This window comes from Narcine bancroftii, chromosome 4, assembly GCF_036971445.1.
Source record: "Narcine bancroftii isolate sNarBan1 chromosome 4, sNarBan1.hap1, whole genome shotgun sequence".
Taxonomy (NCBI): domain Eukaryota; kingdom Metazoa; phylum Chordata; class Chondrichthyes; order Torpediniformes; family Narcinidae; genus Narcine; species Narcine bancroftii.
The window spans coordinates 234436237-234440961 of NC_091472.1; positions in this window are offsets into that span (position 1 = coordinate 234436237).

Below are 4725 nucleotides of genomic sequence, written 5' to 3' on the forward strand. Positions count from 1 at the left end.
ATGTCCAATCCGGGACGCTCAGTGTATCAACCAATCACAGGACAGCACTCGCAGCCAATCACAGCAAGGCCGGGCCACGAAGGCAGCGGGGCCAAAGGAATGGATGGATGGAAGGACGGTATCAAACAGAGAAGTCGGCGTCCTGGCAGCGAAGAGAGTGTAACCATCGTTTCGGGCATGGAGCCAGAACGTGGAGAATAAAAGCGGGCGATGCAGAACACCGGTGTGCACACACCCACCCACCCTATATGTACCTGTATATAGGATGCCAAGGTGCTCCGGGGTTAGTAAAGGATTATTTAAGGACTCGACATCACCTTTGTTGACCTCACCAAAGCCTTCGACACCGTGAGCAGGAAAGGGCTTTGGCAAATACTAGAGCGCCTCGGATGCCCCCCAAAGTTCCTCAACATGGTTATCCAACTGCACGAAAACCAACAAGGTCGGGTCAGATACAGCAATGAGCTCTCTGAACCCTTCTCCATTAACAATGGCGTGAAGCAAGGCTGCGTCCTCGCACCAACCCTCTTTAAGGAGTTATATGAGTGGAAGGAAAAAAATGGTCGAAAACCACTGGTTTAATGAAAAAAATGGATGTTAATGCATCTGGTTGGAGAGTGCCCATTCAGAATATCAGAATCATAATTTATTGTCGTGAGCAAGTCACAAAATTTCCGTGTTTTGCACCAGCATTAGTGCAAACATTCATATTATGAATAATCTGACAACGATTATATGAAAAATAAATAGTAGTGCACAAAAATTAAGGCAGAGCCTTCTCTTCATTAATTATTCCGAAGCTGCCCCTGTGCTGTTGAGTGCTCATCTTTAGGCTCCTGTACCTTTTCCCCCCCAAGGGTAGCAGAGAGAAGAGGGTATGGCCTGGGTGGTGGGAATCTTTGAGGATAGAGGCTGATTTTTTTTAAAGTCTCTGTTTCACATGAATGTCCTCAATGCAGTGGAGTTAGGTGCCTGTGATGTCGTAGGCCAAGTTAACAACCCTCTGGAGTTTTTAAATTAGGCACTGTTCCTTTAATTTGCAGATGGCCTCGTGCACTGCCAAATTGAGGCTAATTTCTCTGCTTCAGATGGATTTGCTCCCAGGATGAGGTCTTCCATTCTAGAACTTAAAGGCTGGTGAGGTCAAATTTGGAGTATTGCATGCTGTTTTGGTCCCCTAACTACAGGAAAGGTATTAATAAGATTGAAAGAGTGCAGAGAAGATTTACTAGGATATTGCCCAGACCTGGAATGTAGAAGAGTGAGGGGAGGTTTGATAGAGGTATTTAAAATTGAGGGGAATAGATTAAATGAAGGTCAGCTTTTTCCACTGAGGTTAAGGTGAAAGGACATGGGTTAAGGTGAAAGAGGAAAAGGTTAGGGGGAACTTCTTCACACAGAGTGGTGGGAGTGTGGAACAAGTTGCCAGCTGAAGTGGGGATTGCAGGGTCAATTTTAACATTTAAAAAGAATTTAGACAAGAATGGAGGGCTATGAACTGGGTGCAGGTTGGTGGGACTAGGTTGAAAAATGGATCAGCACAGACTAGAAGTCAGTTTCTGTGCTGTAATTTTCCTCCAAAAACAAGGCTTCTCCTGGAATGCCATCAACTCAACCACATCTCTTCTATTTCCCCACACATCTGCCCTGGTCCCCTTACCCCCTCAGACACAAGGACTAGATTTCACTGGTCTTCACCTACTACCCCCTAGCTTCCTCATCCAACACATTAGCCACAATTTCCACCACCTACAATGTGATCCAACCAGCAGACAAATCTTCCCTTTCTGCAGAGACCAGTCACTCTAGGACTCCCTCATACACACATCAACCCATTGATACCTGCTCTATGACCACAAGAAATCACACACACCCCTCCTTCCTCACCACCATTCAAGGTGAACATTATCTCTGTGTGAGATAGCTATGTCAGTGCAAGCACTGACAGGGACTTCTTACTGGCCAACCATTTTAATTCCACCAGTGCTTACACTGAGATAGCTATCTCACACAGAGATAATGTTCACCCCACCTGACATGTACTGCTGGATGGGTTGCAAACACATTGGCAGCACTTGGAGCTTGGCTAGTTGAATCATTAACTTCTTTAAAAAAAAAAGCAAGTAGAATTGGATTGAAACTAAAATGCAGGGAACATACAATAACAGCTACCACCTGGGACTAACATGGGTAGGACTTCAGTGAACGGTATGGATTTGAGGAGTTTTGTACATACAGATACATAGCAGCTGAGAGTCATAGGTAGATAGGGTGGCCACAAAGGCTTTCAGCATGTTGGCCATCAGTTAGAGCAGCCACTTTAAATCTTTTCAAATTAACTATTCTCTTTCTCTCCCTCTCTTCCCCACCTCCGGTGCAGCCCACTAAACCAACTGTTAAAAAATAATCAGAAACTGTGCTGGAATGAAAAGTAGTAACATGGTAGAACGCTTGAAACAATCCAACATCAAGTGATAATGTTCTTGACCCAAACAAAGAATTAACCCTGGCGGTGGATGCTTCACCAGTCAGATTAGGAGCGGTGTTGTCACAGGTAATGGAAAAAGGGGAACAACTGGTGGCTTATGCAGTCTCTGATACTTTGAACCTAATTATGCACAATTGGAAAATGACCTATTTCTTTATTGAATGTAGACTAATTTTTTTCTAAAACATTAACTAATACATTGGAAAATGTCCTTCCACAATTAATTTCTAAAGATCAGACAAGATTTATCAAGCATCATTATTCACATTTCAATATTAGGTTAATGAATTTTGTATAGTCTCCTTCATCTGAAACTCCAGAATGTGTTATCTTGCTTGATGCTGAAAAGGCATTGGACAGAATTGAATGGGAATATTTATTTAATATGCTTTAGAAATGTAATTTTAGTCCAAAATTTATCCACTCAACTTTTGCTTCCATTTTACTCAAATGGAAAGAGCCTAAACCACCTAATATGTTTCAATGGTTTTCCCAAACTATAGCATGTTTAAATTTAGAAAAAAAATAGAAGTGATACTGTTAACCCTTTGGTTAAATTTGAAGAAACATTTTCATATGATACATGTTGATCCCTTTCAACTTTTTTTTTGTGAGTGTAAAGGAGCATAATTTACCACAAAATAATTGTTTAACTGCTGAAACATGGTAGGCAAGTTTTTATTTTATTTCTTAGTTAGGGGGACATTTTTGTAATAAAATTTGATTCCTTTTCATGTTTGGCCTTTAAGATATTGGGAGGCTCAGTTTACATGTTTTTCGATGTCTGTGTTTGTATCATTCTTAACAACGGTTAACATATACAAAGAGATTGGGATTGCATTATTGTTTATTCATCTGAAACTTAAAAACATTGAAAAAGTAAAAAGGTATCACACATGAAAAAAAATTGAAAAACTATGAAGTATATTTGCATTATATTGATTACCTATTGAACTAGTTGCCGATAATGGACCACAATTTGTATCGGAGGCTTTTAAGGTATTCCTACGCAATTATAGTATTGAACACCTTACCATCCAACTACTAATGGGGAAGCAGAATGTTTTGTAGATTTTCAAGGTGGCCATGAAAAGTAAGAAATTCCTAAACGTAAAATGGAAACAAAAATTGCAGATTTCCTGTTAAGATATAGAAACAGGCCGAACTCTACCACCAAATAAACACCAGCTGACGTAACCAAAGAACAAGACTTTCTACAGTACACCCCAACATCGCCCTTCAAATTGAACAATCTACATCTCCAAGTAAATCTACCAGATCTCTAGAAGTGGGAGAACCAGTACTGGTACAAGACTGCCAAACATGGGTGAGAGGGGTTATTCTTACAAACACCAAGTCCCCGCTCTTATTCTATAATGGTGGGAACGACAATATGGAAATGGCACATCAACCATCTGAGAGCAATGGATGATCCTATAGCCATGCCCACTGCTCACGATCCTGATGAGATACCAGATGAGATTCCTTGGGCACATCCCGCGATCAACATTCCAGAAATATCGTTGAGAAATGAGGCCCTGTCTCAACCGAGCAGTCCTACATTTCATCCACTTCAACAGCACAGTCCTATCCAGATGGGGGTCGCCAAAGTCGAACTTCACAATCCTTACCCCCAACCGAGGTACTACCCCAAGAGTCTGCAAAGTAGTCTGATGGAATCTACCACTTTAAGGACGATCAAAGAGGGAGAAATGGTGGTTTATCATTTCATACTTAGTTCATAGTGTAAATAATCCTCACTATTGGTATAGAGGCATCACGTATTTTTCATTAGCTTAGTACAAGTGCTATCCACATATTATTTTCAAAGCATTTTTTTTTAGGGGAGGAGTGGGTGGGGAGAAAGATTAAAAAAAATTTTTTTTGCTTGTACATAACATAATTACACTGAGCATAATGGCATCATCACTCATATATACTATGTGCTGCATGGAACCATTCTAGATTTGTATTAAACAATGAATGAAGCATCAGGTCTCCATGTGCAGTGTATTTCTAAACTTCAAATACACGACACTTCCGGATGTGGGTGAGGATATGGGCTAAGCATTGGCTGGAGAAACTAGTGTTTGTGGGATATTTTGGTCAGCATGGGCAAGATGGCTGAAGATACTATTTCTACACTGTATGAGTATGACCTACCTTCATCCCAACATTGAAATGCACTGATTCAAGAGGATAAAGATCTGTTTTTACAAATGCAAGGTGAGCCTATA